Source organism: Aotus nancymaae, unplaced genomic scaffold (assembly GCF_030222135.1).
Source record: "Aotus nancymaae isolate 86718 unplaced genomic scaffold, 86718_ANA_hifiasm-v0.15.2.pri h1tg000019l, whole genome shotgun sequence".
In the NCBI taxonomy this organism is placed as follows: domain Eukaryota; kingdom Metazoa; phylum Chordata; class Mammalia; order Primates; family Aotidae; genus Aotus; species Aotus nancymaae.
In genome coordinates this window covers 48,344,195-48,363,453 of record NW_026988431.1, presented here as the reverse complement: position 1 = coordinate 48,363,453, position 19,259 = coordinate 48,344,195, and the positions used below count along the sequence as shown (strand labels likewise).

At 38.1% G+C, this 19,259-nt stretch overlaps 1 pseudogene; it reads right to left on the bottom strand.

Moving 5' to 3' along the window:
* Nucleotides 1–12,245: 12,245 nt before the first annotated feature.
* LOC105713563 (polyadenylate-binding protein 1-like) lies at nucleotides 12,246–14,222 on the bottom strand (annotated as a pseudogene).
* Nucleotides 14,223–19,259: the final 5,037 nt, after the last annotated feature.

Genomic DNA, 19,259 nt, shown 5'->3' with positions numbered 1-19,259 from the left:
TAGATTTTTGATATCTGCCTTTTAAAGAAGATGTTGGGGTTTTAGTATTATGGTCTCTTACAAGATTTAGAAATTAGCAAACAAAATGGACTTTTCATAAAAATGACAGCCAGAAATTTCAATTGGTATGTACATATACCAATTAAATCGCAATTCTATTTCTCTAGTAAATGAAGGAATGCACAGCTTTGTCTTATGAACCAAAATCATGGCTAGGCAGAATTGAAATAAAGATGCATTTTAAAATTTATTTGAAACTGAAGCTCCCAAAATTTTTGTACATACAATGTAATTTTTGATACCTTTAATTTGGATTACTCGAAGCCCAAGATGTTCATAGCTCAATATAGTTTGTATAATAGATGCTTTCCTTTATCAAATGCCAGCCATCTGTATGAACTGATAGTATTAGAGTCATGATGTTCAGACTGGGGCAAAGAATACTGTGTCATTAACACCCACTATGAAGGCTCTATGAAAACAGTTGCAGTTAAAGCCTGCCCTGCCATCATGAACCTAGCAAAAAGGCACCATGGCTATGGCATGGGGAAAAAAAAAAGCTAAGTGTTCAAATAGCATGTGAGACACATATACTATTTATAGAGTTCAGAGAGTGGCCTTGTAAAAGAATTTTACTAGGCTCCCATGATCTTTCTTGGAAGCCCATTCTATTTAATCTACGCTTCCACTTGGACATTAAATATAAGGGGACTCTGGTTAGAAGTTTCAGAAAATAATTTCTATTTCGTATCCTCTCTAACCTAGTTTGATCAATGTTTTTCTCTAATTCCAGCTCCTCCACATTTTACTTGTGTCTCTCGGAGCCAATGAAGAAAAACCAAGCATAAATATAAATTGCATTAATGCTGATATTTAAGGGAATAACATACCCCGTGGAAGATCTAAATGATAATCTAATACACAAATGAATAAATGGAAGAATCTCCTAAGTATTTGTCAGATTTATGAAGTGTTACATATTCATTATTAATATTTAGCGGCAAGAAATATGGCCTATATCTGTTGTCCTGATGAAATCTGATATGTTTCCAAATTGATTTGGTTATTATTGTTTTGCTGTGTTTTCTTTGGTTGTAGAAAAGGTTATGGGTCATAAAAAAAAGAGCAAGAGCTTATAGTCAAATAAGTTTGAGAAATTCTTAAATTGCTTCCTGACTGTAGGACTTCTCAAAATATTTTATATAAAAATGTATTATGAGTCTTCAAGAAAGGGATATTGTGTGTAGCATTGATCTAAATTATTTGATCACAAAATCTTTTTTTGGTGTGACAATTTATTAATATCTATCAAAAAGAGGTTTATGGATCAGTTTTGAAAATGCTAAAAAAAAAATGAAAATACTGACCTGTGGCTTTGTTTTTTGAGTATGATATTTTTGAAGCTTTCTAGCTTTGTAAATAGAATCCAAAACTTTAAATTGCTATAATGTGCAAATAATTTGTACTTCTTTCAGTTTCTTCTATGGTAAGATGAGCCAGACAACATGAGCTGTCCTGCATTTGAGGATTGAGAAGAATTATATCTTGAGCAATACAACTTTCTTAAGCAAAATGCATTTTTCTGTGTTTGACTTTTTAACCAGCAAACAAGCAGTTGAGAGGATGCAAAGATTCATGGATTCAAGGATTCATGGTGGTGTGCATGAATTGGGCTTTCTGGCACTGTCCTTGTTTCTCATGCAAGTATGCTGCTGTCTGGTGGCCTCAGTAGTCCGCATGGAGGAAAGGGTCTACTAGGTTGAAGAAGTTGTCCCTGGGAGCTGACTGCCTGATAACACCTTATGTGCTGGGGGAATGTAGGTGGGTACATATCAGCATATAGAGGCCTATCCTAAAAAAGGACACATTTCAATTTTCAACCATGCTACCCATCTTCTTCGTATGAGATTTACAAATTTTTGAGTACCACTTAGTACCACTGAGGCACCTAGCATCTACAGAGCATTTATAATACAACCCAGTTTAAAATTTTTCACTGTATCCTTGTACTCAAGGTTTTAATGAGACAGGCCTGGTCACGGTCTACTACAATATGGTTATTGATCTATGTTTCTGCCTTTCTACTTATTCTTGGGTCACTTTCGAAAATTTATGCTTCTGGGCCTGGCACAGTGGATCATGCCTGTAATCCCAGCACTTTGGGATGCTAAGGCAGGCAGATCACTTGAGCTCAGGAGTTTGAGACTGGCCTGGGCAATGGGGCAAAAATCCGTCTCTATAATTAAAAAAAATAAAAAATAAAAAGATAAAAAGAAAATTTATGCTTCTGCATAAAATTATCTATTTTATCACCTTAAAAAAATCTTATTTCTCAACATAGTATGAGACACAGAAATCATGTCATTTTATCTTTCCATCCCATCACCAGCCCCTTGCCTTGTACTGGGTAGACATTTACAAATGTAGGGGAGTGAAGGGAATCATATTTGTAGACAGTGTTGTCATTCTTTTTAGTGCCAGCCTGCACAGGTTAGTAGTAACTATTATTTATTAAGTGCCAAACATTTTTGCCAATGCTCACCATATATTGTTCCTAATTTTTACAATGCTCTTATAAGAATATTCTTGTCTTTTTTTTAATGTTTCATCTTGTTTATATTTAAATATTGCAAATATTTTTGCCAAGTTTTCATATTTAAAATAAGGAAGTTTTTAAAAGCTTGATTAAATGAGATCACAATTAGCAGCTGCTTCAAATATATTTTTCATTCTTCCTTCTTGAATAAGATATTACTAAGAGAGGCTTTGGAGGTAACAATTCCGTGCTAGTCAAATTACTTAATTATTTGTTATTTTTTATTTATTTATTTATTTTTTTATTGCATTTTAGGTTTTGGGGTACATGTGAAAAACATGCAAGGTTGTTGCATAGGTGCATACGTGGCAGTATGATTTGCTGCCTCCCTCCCCTTCACCTATATCTGGCATTTCTCCCCATGCTATCCCTCCCCAACTCCCCACCCCTCTGCTGTCCCTGCCTCCCCCGCAACAGACCCCCGTGTATAGTGTTCCCCTCCCTGTGTCCATGTGTTCTCCTCGTTCAACACCCACCTATGAGTGAGAACATGTGGTGTTTGATTTTGTGTTCTTGTGTCAGTTTGCTGAGAATGATGTTTTCCAGATTCATCCATGTCCCTACAAAGGACGTGAACTTCTCGTTTTTAATGGCTGCATAATATTCCATGGTGTATATGTGCCACATTTTTCCTGTCCAGTCTATCATCGATGGGCATTTGGGCTGGTTCCAGGTCTTTGCTATTGTAAACTGTGCTGCTATGAACATTCGTGTGCATGTGCCCTTATAGTAGAACGATTTATAATCCTTTGGATATATGCCCAGTAATGGGATTGGTGGGTCAAATGGAATTTCTATTTCTAGGTCCTTGAGGAATCGCCACACTGTTTTCCACAGTGGTTGAACTAATTTACACTCCCACCAACAGTGTAAAAGTGTTCCTATTTCTCCACATCCTCTCCAGCATCTGTTGTCTCCAGATTTTTTAATGATCGCCATTCTAACTGGCGTGAGATGGTATCTCAATGTAGTTTTGATTTGCATTTCTCTAATGACCAGTGATGATGAGCATTTTTTCATATGTTTGTTGGCCTCATGTATGTCTTCTTTTGTAAAGTATCTGTTCATATCCTTCGCCCATTTTTGAATGGGCTTGTTTGTTTTTTTCTTGTAAATCTTTTTTAGCTCGTTGTAAATTCTGGGTATCAGCCCTTTGTCAGACGGGTAGGCTGCAAAAATTTTTTCCCATTCTGTTGGTTGCCGATTCACTCTATTGACTGTTTCTTTTGCCGTGCAGAAGCTGTGGAGTTTGATTAGGTCCCATTTGTCTATTTTGGCTTTTGTTGCCAATGCTTTTGGTGTTTTGGTCATAAAGTCCTTGCCTATGCCTATGTCCTAAATGGTTTTGCCTAGGTTTCCTTCTAGTGTTTTTATGGTGTTACGTCTTATGTTTAAGTCTTTAATCCATCTGGAGTCAATTTTAGTGTAAGGTGTCAGGAAGGGGTCCAGTTTCTGCTTTCTGCATATGGCTAGCCAGTTTTCCCAACACCACTTATTGAACAGGGAATCCTTTCCCCATTGCTTGTTTTTTTCAGGTTTGTCAAAGATCGGGTGGTTGTAGATATGTTGTGTCACCTCCGACACCTCTGTTCTGTTCCATTGGTCTATAGCTCTGTTTTGGTACCAGTACCATGCTGTTTTGATTACTGTAGCCTTGTAGTAGAGTTTGATGTCCGGTAGTGTGATGCCTCCCAATTTGTTCTTTTTGCTTAGAATTGACTTGGCTATGCGGGCTCTCTTTTGGTTCCGTATGAAGTTTAAGGTGGTTTTTTCCATTTCTGTGAGGAAGGTCATTGGTAGCAAGAATATTCTTGTCTTAATTTGACAGAAGAAAAAAACCAAAATTTAGAAAAGGTCATATGTCTAAATTTTTTGGAAGCTTTGTAGCCATATATTTCTAATAAACTGGATTATTGGTTCTCTCTGATTTCCAGTCCCTTCCACTTCCCATACTAGTATACTACCATGTGTCCCATGGTCATAAGATAACCATGTAAGACACGCTGTCACTGATTTATTCAATAAATATATACCAAGTGCCTTCTGTGGGCCAATAATCTGCTGAATGCTGTGTGTGGGAACATACAGAAAGAAAATAACCGTAATAGTAGCAAACATGTATTGGGGCCTTACTATGTGCCAGATATTATTCTAAGAACATTATTTGCAATAACTTAATCTTCTAAAATAGGCATTTTATTGTCCTTCTTTTATAATGCCAGGATTGCTATGTAATTTGCCCAAGGCCACACAGCTATTAGGTGGAAGAGCCATTACTGAAACCCAAGACATCTGACTTCAAAGACGAACTGCCTCTTGTACTCAATCCCTTATGCCAATGAGTTTATAGCCTAATTTGAAAGCAAACCAGAAATGCACCACATATTTATAGATTTCAGAATGCCCATACAATTTTGAAAACATATGACATAAACTTCACACCAAAGGATTCAAGATAGGAACATATGTTCATGAATCCCACATGCTATTTTCATGAGCTGCATTGTGATTTTATAGCTAATTAAGATCAGTTCAGTTCCTTGATTTAACTACAAATCTTTGTTCAGGTAATTTTGTTGTGTCATATTTTGATTAAAATTCTTTACATAAAGAAAACTCCCATCATGAGTTTATCTATCATTACTAATCTCAAAAAGACAAGGACCAAGAAGACCATATATAGGCCTCTGAATATAATATAATATCTTTGGTGAAACGCATTTGGCTCATTTAGACATAGTTATTCCCAAAATAGCCTAGATGGACTGGATGGAATTTATTGCATTACTAATGTTCCAAAGGCAGGCTTCCCAGTAATAACTTATCCATAAAACTCTACTTTAACAAAAGGCTACTTGATAGCATAGAATAAACTGGAACGCTTTTTTATAACCAGAGATTTCCTAACCATAAATACTTCCATCCTTCTAAGCAAATGGATCAGAAATATTTATGAGCTACCCTAAATTTTTATCACTTCTGCAATGGAATGCAGCAATTTCATCATGATCGCATTCTATTTCTACCCTTACTCAATACTGTTGATTAACTCCTTAGCATATCATAAGAAATCCATTAGTGAGAGGAACTTGGGAATTTAGAAAGGAATCAAGAAATACAGAATAGAAGTTGTTGAATCTGGTTTTATTTGATCTATCCACCACTATTCATTGCTAAACTAAATCCAATTGTTAATTTCAGAACAATGTCAATGTAGTTGGTTAAAAAGGTGGTTGCCTAGTAATTTGATTTATCCTCTGATAGTATTAAAAATTTATTTTTCTTCCTTCTAGAAATAAATATTCATTTGGACCTGGAAATGCCAGATTGCTGACATTAGGGATATGACACAAGACTCACCATTTATACATTAGTCTTTTTTTCTTTTTTTTTTTAAAAGAAGGAGGCACGTGGAATTAACTGCTTTAAAAATAACTCTAAAGATGTCAAAAGGTCAAAACACTTACATTATTCTGTTGGTTATGGTTGCTGCTTTGTCTCTCTTCCTTGTAAGAATAGTATGTGGAAAGCCAGTGTCTAATTGTACATTAATTTTACAAAAATTGTAATTTTGCTGTTCATATAAAATGCTACATGCTTTATATTTAAACATTTGAGCAATTAAAAATTCACAAAGAAGAAATATTAAAAATCAATTAGATAAGAAACACAGGTTATGCTAGCTAATATAGGTGATAAGAGTTTGAAAATAGAAAATAAACATCAAATGACATATATATATATACACACACATACACATTTGTTATTTTGAACATAGTGCTAAAAAATCTGGTTATCCTATTATCATATTTCATTATAGTAAGACATGTATTATTTAAAATAAAATTTGCAGATGACTTCATATTAAATGTTCGTTTCAGATTCTAGTTCCTATTTTTTTAAAAAGACAATATTGCTTTGTATTGATGAATTTTTTTGTATTAATTTTGTTAATTTATTATTATTAAGCACTTGTGAGCAAAGCATTTTGTTAGACACAAAGATAACTAAGACGTGGTGGTAGAGACTGCGCAGATACTCATCAAACTTGTTTCCCCTTCTTCGACACACAGCTAGACTACATTTCCGTGCTTCCCTTGGCATTAGATACAGGCATGTGACTGACTTCTGGACAATGGAATGTGGGTAGAATTGATACACACACCACCTTCAGGGAAAGCCCAAAAGGTCTCCCATGCATTTCTCTACAGGCCCCTTTTCTTTCTTGGCTTTCCAGAAAGATCTGGTGGAAGATTCTGAAACCTTACGGTTTGAAGGGGGGTCACTGGATGGATAAAACCTAGATTCCTGTATGTATATAAGGAGCAGAGACTCCCACTGCCAACCCACATGGGATTATTACAGGGGCAATAAACTTTCGGTGTGTTAAGCCGCAGAGATGGTACGGTTGTTTGTATTTTACAGCTTGTATTTTACCTACATCAGGGTTTCTCAACCTCAGCACTGTTGACATATTGGACTAGGTAGATCCTTGTTGTGGGGGCTGTCCTGTGTTTTGTAGGATGTTGAGCAGCTTCCCTGGCCTGTATTCAACAGATGCCAATTTCACCACCTTCCCCAGCCATGACAATCAAAAATGTTTCCGGACATTTCAAATATGCCATTTGGGGCAAAGTTGCCACTATTTGAAGACCACTAGCCTAACGTATACAGTAATATTTAGTATTTTTAAAAGTTTTATACCAGATAGTCTCCCACTTTTTTATATAATGAGCTTCTGAAAAATCTGTTTGAAAGTCAAATGTCTGAAATTTGAACGACACGTTTACATGTTATAAGATTTGTAATACAAGTGAACTAAAAAAATGTTTAGTTGCTGTTGCATTTAGTAGAACATTTTGAAGATGTTGTTGCAGCAATTTTTTTTGTTTTTGAGACAAGAGTCTTGCTTTGTCACCCAGGCTGGAGTGCAGTGGCGTGATCTCAGCTCACTGCAGCCTCCGCCTTCCGGGTTCAATTCTCCTGCCTAAGCCTCCTGAGTAGTAGGACTGCAGGTGCACGCTACCATGCCCAGCGAATTTTTATATTTTTAGTAAAGACAGGGTTTCACCATGTTGGTCAGTCTGGTCTAGAACGCCTGACCTCGTGATCTGCCCGTCTCAGCCTGCCACAGTGCTGGGATTACAGGCATAAGCCACCACGCCTAGCCAGCATTAGTGCTTTTAACAACTTTTATCTATCTCTTTATAGTCAATGATCTCTAAATATACTAAATGACCTTCCTCTTCTGAGATGGTTTCATCAATTTACCTTTTTATAAAATTATTTCACTTCACTTCAGTTTAGTTGAACAGAGTCAATTATTCCCATTTCCTCTGTATTTGTGCTAATTTCTCTATTCTCGTTTCTTATTTTGTGTAATTGTGCTTTGCTTTTTTTTTTAACTAGTTTTTCTTTTTTTCTTTTTATTTTTTAATTTCAATAGGTTTTTGGGGAACAGGTGGTCTGGTTACATGGATAAGTACTTCAGTGGTGATTTCTGAGTTTTGTGCATCCATCACCTAAGCTGTGTACACTGTACCCAGTGAGCAGTCTTTTATTTCTCTCCACCACCCACTTTTTCTCCCAAGTTCCCAAAGTCCAATGTATCATTCTTAGGCCTTTGAGTCCTCAAAGCTTAGCTTCCACATATAAGTGAGAACATAAAATGTTTGCTTTTCCATTCCTGAGTTACTTCACTTAGAATAATAGTCTCCAATTCCATCCAGGTTGCTGTGAATGCCATTATTTCATTCCTTTTTATGGCTGAGTGGTATTCCATGGTACGTGTATATACCACATTTTCTTTACCCACTCATTGATTGTTGGACATTTGGGCTGGTTCCATATTTTTGTAATTGTAAATTGTGCCATTATAAACATGTGCGTGCAAGTATCTTTTACATATAATGACTTTTTCCTCTGGGTAGATACTTAATAGCGGGATTGCTGGATCAAATGGTAGATCTACTTTTAGTTCTTTAAGGAATATCCTCACTCTTTTCCACAGTGGTTGTACTAGTTTACATTCTCATCAGCAGTGTAAAAGTGTCCTGTTTTCACCACATCCACACCAACACCTAATATTTTTTGATTATGGCCATTCTTGCAGGAGTGAGGTGGTATGGCATTTTGGATTTGATTTGCATTTCCCTGATAATTAGTGACATCGAGCATTTTGTATATCCGCATTTTGATGTTGGCCATGTGTATATCTTCTTCTGAGAACTGTCTATTCATGTCCTTAGCCCACTTTTTGGTGGAATCTTTTTTTTGTTTTGTTTTTCTTGCTGATTTGTTTGAGTTCCTTGTAGATTCTGGATATTAGTCCTTTGTCAAGTGTATAAATTGTGAAGATTTTCTCCCACTCTGTGGGTTGTTGGCTTTAACTAGTTTTTCAAAACTAGCTCTTGGATGTATTTCTTCATTTCTTGGTTTTTCTGTTTACATTTCCTTAACGTTTCCCTTTATTTTTATTTGTTCTTTCATTTTTCTTAGGTTTAATTTCTTGTTCTTTGTCTAATTTTTAAAATGTGATGCTTAATTTATTTGTTCTCATTTGTTCTTGTTTATCTGTGAAAACATTTAGGGTTATATATTTTTTTCTCTGAACACAGTATTAACTGTATCCCTTGAGTTCTAACATGTAATGCTTTAATTAATTATATTATCTAGATATTCTGACCTTCAAAGTTTGATTTTCTCTTTAACCAAGTAATTGTTTCAGAAAATTCTAAAATTTCCAAGTGATGCCAGGCACAGTGGCTCATACCTGTAATCCCAGCACTTTGGGAGGCTGAGGCAGGCAGATCACCTGAGGCCAGGATTTCAGGACCAGCCTGGCCAACATGGTGAAATCCTATCTCTACTAAAAACACAAAAAATTAGCCAGGCGTACTGCCAGATGCCCATAATCCCAGCTCATTAGGAAGCTAAGGCAGGAGAATCGCTTGAATCCGGGAGGCAGAGGTTGCAGTGAGCCTAGATCAAGCCATTACACTCCAGCCTGGGCAACAAGAGCAAAACTCCGTTTCAAAAAAATAATTTCCAGGTGGTATTTTGCTTTTTAAGATGATTCCACCAACATAGTGGCTCATACCTGTAATTCCAGCTAAGAGGGGCATATCGCTTGAGCCCAGGAGTTTGAGACCACCATGAGCTGGGCATGGTGGCACATGCCTGTGGTCTGAGCTACATAGGAAACTAAGGTAAGAGGACTGCTTGAATGCAGGAGGTTGAGGCTGCAGTGTGTCATGATTGCATCACTGCTTTCTAGCCTGGGTGACAGGGCAAGACTGTCTCAAAAATAAAATAAAATAAAGGAAATCATGCAGTAAAGTGTTTCACAGAACAAAGATTTTAATGTAAGATATTATGTATTTATGATTCTATTCAGGGGCTTTTGTTTTTTATATGTTGGAGCTTTTCTTTTTGGCATGACCATGGCTCACTGTATTGGAGTTTTGTTTATAAAGTATTCCTATTTAATGTATGCACATGTGTATATGCATATGGTTTTAAATACATTTAAAGTAATATGTATTAATTACTGTGCCCTAACATTGTATTTGTGACACTGATACATTGACTAGTTTATTCCTTAATTATTGTCCATTATAATAGAAGACAAAATCTCAGAAAGATTACGGAAGATCTCTGAATTCAAACAGTAGTGCTAGGATAGCTGCCAAAATACGACTGATTCCAAGGCCTATGCTCTTCCCAAACTGCATCACTAGAACCATGGAAGAAAGCAAAATATGAATTGTATACCATATATAGAAAATAGACACAGCACACAGTTCCATAAACAGGTAATGCTTTAGCATGTTTGAGATGCATAATGAGAAATGTAGATATGTTACTTCGCATTTCATAAAAGCACAAGGCTTTTGTAGGTTTCAAATACAGAGAATAGGCCAGGAAAATCATCATTCTGCTTTTAACGTTCTTTCAGATTTCCAGGTATTCCCCTAAGAGCTTTCTTCCAAAATTTCACTCTCACCGTCAGGAAATTCTTCTTCATACTTAACCTATTACTTCATGCCAAGGTTTAGCCCTCTCTTTGGGATTCTTTAAAGATAGAGAACAGCTGGTCCCTATTTTCTACATAATAACCCCTCATAAACGTGAAGCCTTCCATCGTAATCTTGTCTCTGGGATACATAATCCTAATTCCTAAGTCTCATCTTTTTTTATTTTCAACTATTTTCTTTAAATGTGGTTATTTTTATGCCTGGAGAGAAAGATAATGTTTATATTGCCCACATCCTTTTTAAATTGTATTGAATGTTAACGGGCTATTGCATAGTGAGATGGTAAAAGTTGCAGTATGACTGATGTACGGTGCCTATGAGTCTGTTCATGTCTCCCAAGGCCTTTTAACCTAGGTAATAGGGTTTTGGGCATTCGCTGTCCATATCTCACACTAAAGGTGCTGAGAAAAATCAAAACTGCCCATGTTCAAGAAAATTATGAGAAAAGCATGTAAATAGAGAAATTTGAGGGATGAGTGGTGTTTTTATATAAAGTGCATGTATTCTTACTAAAAAAAAATTAGCTTATTAGGTAGCATAGAAAAGAAATAAAATGAATACCTAGGGTCTAGAATAGCAGAGTATGTATTTTTATAAAAAAAAAAGAAAAGAAAGATAAGTTATCAAAAACTTTTCTCATATCAGAACTCTAGAGTGATTCCTGAGTCATGGGCATTTCTGGAGCTCATATGATAATGGCAGAAATCTAATAACATAATAATGGCAGAACAAAAAGATGGAGGGGTTTATTGGGACTGAGTTACTGTAAGAAAGAATCATCAATGCTAAGGGAATTAGATGGAAGGATAAATTAATTCTGTAATGCATCACAAACAAATATTAATAAGAGATAACAATAATCAAGAGATTTACTAGATGCCAGGTGTTTTAGGTACATGACAAACATTAGCTTATTTAATTCTCACAACATCCTACCACGTAAGGTTTCTTAAACCAATTTTACAGATAAGAAAACGGAGTCAAAAGAGGTTAAATTATCTGACAAAAGTCACAATGGAGGTACAAGAAAGATTTGGAATTCTAACACAGGTAGTCTGACCCAAGGTTCTTTGCTTTATCAATGTCAGAAGATGATTTTAGCAAGGACTGGGCTATTGAATCTACAAATTCATCAAAACTAACCATTCTCAAAGGTTCAGATAAATGAATTTTAGTTTTAATGTTCTCTTGTACTATAGTCACAGGTGTCATTAAGAGAGACAATGCCCATAGGTGAATTTATCTTCACTGTTCAAGGAATTTTTATTAAAGCAAGAATTTTATAATCCAAATTATGTTTCCTTGCTCAGTTATCAGTTCTGTTACTTAAAACATACCTGACATTTTAAGCTGTTCTACAGTAAAGAATTACAAAATTAAAGAGAGGAATGCTTTAAATTTTTGTTCTTTGCTGAAAATTCTTTTTCCCAGGGTCCTTTAAAACATTAATTTGTTTTTATATTTTACTGTTTTTTGTGGGTTTTTTTTTTTTTAAATCTATAAGTAATCTAGGACTAGCATTATGTTTTCTAGACCTGGAATTTGCTTGGTACATAAGGTTCAAAGTTTCCTTTTCTTTTTAAAATGTATTTTATATTTTGCAATTTTTTCCATAATATTTAAGTTTTTCAATGTTTAGATATTTTTCTTCGGTGAAGCACAAGTTTCTTTTTGTGGTCCCTGATCAATTTTAAACAGCTGGAACACTGGTGGCACTGTTAACTGCTTTCTAGGCAGCCTCTTTAGCTTGGTGGGCTTGCAGTACAGCTACAGCTTTATTGACCTTAGAACGACCTCTGTAGACTCAAGCATATGAAGAAGTTCTGAATTATCAATCTCCAACAACATGCCAGTGATTTTACCAGCAAGAGTAAGGTGCATGGCTTGAACAAGAGGAAGCAGCCATTCACCCAACATCTGCTTTTGCTTTTGAGGAGGGGCAGATGCCAATATAGAAGCAGTCAAAGGTTCCTGACCTTGTACATGAACAGCAGGCTGTTGCATTGTAACTTGTGGCTGTGCATTAAGATGTTGCTAAGGATTGGAAACTCCTGCAGCATATTTATGCTGTGGAACCGTGCGGACAGCAGGAGTAGCTGCAGCAGCTGCAGCTGTAGGATGTGGACCCACTGTCTGTGTTGATGTGTTAGCAACATGCTGTGTTGACATGACTCGTGGAACCTGTGAAAAAACTGGTCTCATAGTACTAAATGATGGTCTAGGAACAGCTGGGTAGATAGCACCGGGAATATTTTGGAACGGATAAGGTCTAGCACCCTGCGTAGTCCAGCGAGGACTTGGTCTTAGTTGAGCAATTTGGCTAGGAGGATAGTATGCAGCATGGTTCTGAGTATGTAGGATAGCTTCCATGAAGTAACCTGAAGGAGGTGCTGGCTGGTAGGTGCTTACTGGGTTGGGCACAGCTTGTACATGCCATTCTCTGCATATACTTGTTAGTGAGGTGAGCCTGGTGCTCTTCTTTGCACTGAGCTAAAGCTACATACAATGGCTCTGTGGCCACAATTCTACCTTCCTTTCTGTAGCTGCTTTAGTGACTTCTTCTGGGGAGGTGAAACATACAAAACCAAACCCTTTGCTGCGACCACCCTCCATCATAACCTTTGCACAAGTGATTGTACCAAATGGAGAAAACTCTTTCCAGAAACGTTCATCATTAATACCATCATCAAGATTTTTCACATAATGATTAACACCCTGGTATCTGGTGATCCTATCTTGCTTCATCTGTTCAAATTTGTGCTTAAGCTCTATCTGCCGTTCCACCTTTTTCTGAGCTTGACCAACGTAAAGTTGTTTTCTATTGAGCTCCTTTCCATTCATCTCATCCACAGCTTTCTGTGCATCTTCTTGCCTTTCAAAGCTTACAAATCCAAATCCTTTGGATTTTCCACTTTCATCAGTCATTACTTTCACACTTAAGGCAAGCCCAAACTCGTCAAAGAGATGCTTAAGGAGCTCATCATCCATGTCTTCTCGAAAATTCTTGATGTAAACATTGGTGAACTGTTTTGCCCTAGCTCCAAGTTCAGCTTCTCATTCTTTACGAGACTTAAATCGTCCAATAAAACTTCGCGATCATTTAGGAGCATACCATTCATTTTTTCAATAGCTCTTTCAGCTGCTTCCTGTGTCTCAAAGTGTACAAATCCATAGCCCTTGGAACCATTTTCATCACAAACTACCGTACATGAGAGGATGTTATCAAAAGCAGAAAATGTATCATACAGTGCTTTATCATTAATGGATTTGTCTAGATTTTTAATGAGTATGTTGCCCACTCCACTTCTGCAAAGTGATGGATCAGGCTGAGACCACATGACGCGTACTGTCTTGCCCTTTATAACATCAAAATTCATGGCGTCCGAAGCACGCTCCGCGTCCGCGGGCTGCTGGAAGTTCACATATGCGTATCCCAAGGAGCGGCGGGTGATCACGTCCCTGCAGACCCGGCTGGAGAGGATGGTCCCGGCAGGGCTGAACTTCTTGTAGAGCATCGCCTCGGTCACGTCGGGGTGGAGGCCCCCCACGTGGAGCGAGGCCATGGGGTAGCTGGGGGCGCTGGGGTTCATCTCGGCACGGCTGCCCGCAAGGCCACAGGCCGCGACCGTTCCGTGAGAGGAGGGCGAGTGCCAGTGCCAGGGGCTGGAGCTGGGGGGAGGGGTGCGGGGGCAAGCGCAGAGGGACAAAAATCACCCGGAATCGAAAACTACTCAACGTCCCCAGAGCTGGGCGGACCGGCTGCAGCAGACTGCCGGCTGCCAGCCGGAAGCGAGGGTGGCGGTGTCGGGTCCGGGCAGCTGCAAGGCCTCGGTCTCTTGGTTCCTTCCTAGAGCTGCTGCTGTGTCGCTGGCGGGCGGATCGGTCTCGGCTGTTTCGCGGGGTTATTTTATAAAAGAGGAAGAAAAAAAAAAGTCTCCGGAGGGGGAGACGCGGCTTTTTGTGAAATTTTGGGGGTTTTAAAAAAGATGTTTTTAGATTAAAAAAAAAATTTTTTTTTAAATAATAAATATGTGTTTCGACCCTGGAGCACACACTCCGCACTCTCAGCACTAACCGCGGGGGAGAAGGGCCATAGGTAAATTTTGAAGGAGGATCCTCCTTCAGCTATGCTTTGCTGGCTCAAATCAGCATGTTCCCTTGGCCGAGCTCCTCTGGAGTGCACTTGGATTTAATGCACTCCAACCATAGTGTTTTTGCTTTGAACTTACAGTCACAGCAGTGTCTCATTCCTTTTATGAGATTATTGTACTGTGTCTGCATTTGCCTCTATACCACTGGATTAAAGCTCCTAAAAAAGCAAGGATACTGCCTTCTTTATCTTCGTATTACCAAGCATCCAACTGTCTGTAACGTTTTTTCCCAACGAACAGGGGGTACCCAGGCCAGTGGTCACCGGGGGCACAGAGTGAGTGCAAAGTACCTCAAACTTCTAGGGTGTCTGGCAAGAAAGATCAGACACGCCAGGTGCAGAGACCTGAGGATGCTAACCTTGAAGCCAGATAAATAGTGCAAACATCATGCTAGTCCGGAGGCTGAGATGGAAAAGCGGGAACAAACGGAACAGGAGAGAAAGTAGACACAGGGAAAGTGGGTTAAGACCCAGAAACGCCAAAGTAAAATCAGACATTTATACATCACCAGACAAGCATGTTTCATACAATTCCCATAGTAGAGCCTTTTAAATGCTACCAGTTCCTTTCTGGCTGTCTTGCCATCTTTGTCTATACATAAGTATTTATACAATTATTTCAAGATCTTTTTTTCCTATTTCATAAAAAAACGTGGAAAATGGAAAACTGCAATGCATTTATTGTAGTAACAAAAAGCGCAGGTCTTATAAAATTGTTACACAGATGAAAGTCATTCTATGTGCTTTACATGCTAATTCTTCAGCTTCCATCAGGTTCACTGTACTTAAGCTAATTCGAGTGTGAGTTTGACATTAAAGGAAAAATATAACGTTTTAAAACATGTAAAAATTGCTGCCACAAGGCTGGGCACCGTGGCTCATGCCTGTAATGCCAACACTTTGGGAGGCTGAGGTGGGCGGATCACGAGGTCAGGAGTTTGAGACCAGCCTGGCCAAAGTGGTGAAACCCCGTCACTACTAAAAATACAAAAATTAGCTGGACGTGGTGGCCCGCGTCTGTAGTCCCAGCTACTCTGGAGACTGAGGCAGAAGAAGAATCGCTTGAACCTGGGCGGCAGAAGTTGCAGTGAGCTGCAATCAGGCCACTGCACTCCAGCTGGGCAACAGAGGGAGTCTCAAAAAAAAAAAAAAAAAAAAAAAAAAAAAAGGCCGAGCGCAGTGGCTCACGCCTGTCATCCCAGCACTTTGGGAGGCAGTGGCAGGTGGATCACAAGGTCAGGAGTTCTAGACCAGGCTGGTCAAGATAGTGCAACCTCGTCTCATCTAAAAATACAAAAAATTTAGCCCGATGTGGTGGCAGGTGCCCATAATCCCACGGGAGGCTGAGGCAAAGAATTGCTTGAATCCCGGAGGCAGAAGTTGCACAGAAGTTGCAGTGAGCCAAGATTGTGCCACTGCACTCCAGCCTGGGTGACAGAGGGAGACTCTGTCTCAAAAAAAAAAAAAAAGCACTAATGCCTCCCTAATGAAAGCATTCTTCTATCAGTACAAGCTGATGCTATTACAAATACAGGAAAAAAGAAATATGGAAATTGGAAAAGAGGAGATAAAATTATTGTTTATAAATAATGACTGTATGTATCAAAACCCAAGAGAATCAACTGAAAAATTCCTACTGACAATAATCAAATTTGTTAAGTTGTCTGTATATAAAATCTATATAAAAAAGTATGATGGTATATATACCTACCATGTAGCCACAAAAATTTAAAAAATAATTTAAAAAAATTTAAAAAGTATGATGTGAAAGACAAAACTACCAAAAATAATTTTAAAAGAGAATAAACTTGATAAGAAATACGCAAGAGTTTTATGAAGAAAGTTCTGACACGTGACTGAGGGACATGAAAGAGGCTTTGACTAAATTGAAAGGCATTTCCTGTTCGTGGAAAGGTAGGCTGAATATCACAACATTTTACTCATTCCTACATTAATCTCTATACTTCATGCAAGTCAGTTAAAAATTACAACCGGAGTCTTCTTCCTTCTCCTCGACTCCTCCTCCATCACCTTCTTTTCTGTGATGAGTGGGGATGGGGATTAAATAAACTGATTTGAAAATTCAAAAGAAAAGGTAAACATGCCAGAATAGCCAAAATCATTCTGAAAATAAGAGTCATAAAAGGAACAAGGCATACAGATTTTATTATATTTGTTTATTTTTGAGAGAGATTTTCACTCTGTCACCCAGGTTGGAGTGCAGCAGCCCGATCTTAGCTCAGTGCAACTTCTGCCTCCCAGGTTCAAGCCATTCTCCTGCCTCAGCTTTCTGAGTAGCTGGGACTACAGGTGCACATCATCATACTTGACTAATTTTTGTATGTTTAGTAGAGATGGGGTTTTGCCATATTGGCCAGGCTGTTCTTGAACTCCTGATCCGCCCTCCAGGCTTCCCAAAGTGTTGGGATTAGAGGGCTGAGCCATCACTCCGGCCCCAGATTATAAAACATATTATAAAGCTGAAATATTTAAAACGCATTGTTACTAGGGCATGAAAAGACAGATCATTGGTTAAAAGCTGGCAAGCCAAAGAAATAGATTCAGTTTTATATCTTTTTTTTTTTTTAGGGTATTTCCATATCTTTTATTTTTTTATTTTTTATTATACTTTAAGTTCTGGAATACATGTGCAGAACATGCAGGTTTGTTACATAGGTATACATGTGCCATGGTGGTTTGCTGCACCCATCAACCCATCATCTACATTAGGTATTTCTTCTAATGCTATCCCTACCCTTGCTTCTCATACCCCAACAGGCACGTGTGTGTGATGTTTCCCTCCCTGTGTCCATGTGTTCTCATTATTCAAGTCCCACTTATGAGTGAGAACATGTAGTGTTTGGTTTTCTGTTTCTGTGTTAATATGCTGAGAATGATGGTTTCCAGCAGTTTTATATCTTGATAGGAGTTTGGGTTATAAAGATGTATGCCTTTGTGAAAATCCATTGAATGTACAGTTAAGATTTGTACATTTTGTTATATATAGTTTCACTTGAAAGAAAAAATAAAAAAAATATTGGACTAGAATCTAATGATATGTATACTAAAGTATTTGGAGGGAAGTATGCTGCTATCTGCAATTCATTTAGAAACAAATAAGAAAACCAGAAAAGAAGATGGCTAGAAGGTTACATATATGAAAAATTAAGTAATTATATAAAATTATCTCAACATTGCTGTATGCTTAAAAATTTCATAATAAAATGTTGGAAAATAAACTCTAATATGTAGAGACATTTAGTATACAATAAAGATAAAACTGCAAATCTATAAGTTATAACATTATCTATAGAATGAGATTTTTTGTCTCCTATTAGAACAGTTTTAGGAACCAGGATGCAGATGAGAAGGACTGGGTGTAGGAGATGGAGTTGTCCCTGGAATGACTCTTCCAGATTCTGTTGTATCTCCTGCTGTTCTGAATCATGAGGCTAAGGAGGAACTCTGGCATCCCAGTCCCTGAGAGCGCTGTGCTGGGCCACTGCTTTCCTACTAGCAGGGGCCATGTTGGCTATGAGGTGAGGACAGGTCCGGGAACTACACACACATCCCAAGGGCTAAGAGAACAAAACAGTCCCTGTAACAAAGCGCATGTTGTGCAGGCCAAGGTCAGTTCTGTTCTTACAAGCACGGTGATTCTTCGCTCCTTTGACTTTTTTTGGTTAAATTTCTCTTTTATAGCTAACAACTTTAGGATTTACAACAGTTTATTTAGGAGTTCTGAGTAGTTTATAAAGTGCTATTACTTAGCTATTTGTCTTTTTTTTTCTGTTTTTTTTTTTTTTTTTTTTTTTTTTTTGCTATTTGACCCTATATTTATATTTCTCAAAGACTGCGCAGAATGGGTATTGAGAAGTGTCATTCTGCTACTCCATGTACAGAGTTTCAAAAAACTGGAGTTCCTGGGAACTCACCTGAGCTCCAAACAGTAGAAACTTTGTCAGCATGTGGAGAGAATTAGCCAGGCTTCCTCAACCTTTAAGGTGTACTTGGACTCTGACAGGTAAATTTGAGGCTCCTTTTATTTGGGGAATGGGGGTGGGAAAGAGCATATATTTTAGTGGCAAAAGGGAAACACTAGAAATTCAAGTATATGAGGACTCTCTAGAGAGCTCTCAGGGAGAGGCACAAATTAAAGAAAACTGTTTATGGAATGTGTTCACAACTAAATTTATTTCTTTAGCACATCTTTCATTGAAAATGTCATCTTTAGGCCAGGCGCGGTGACTCACGCCTGTAATCCAAGCACTTTGGGAGGCCGAGGTGGGAGGATCCTGAGGTTAGGAGTTCGAGACCAGCCTGACCAACCTGGTGAAACCCTGTTTCTACTAAAAATATACAAAATTAGCCAGACATGGTGGCACATGCCTGTAATCCCAGCTATTCAGGAGGCTGAGGCAGGAGAATCGCTTGAACCTGGGAGGCAGAGGTTGCAGTGAGCCAAGATGGCACCACT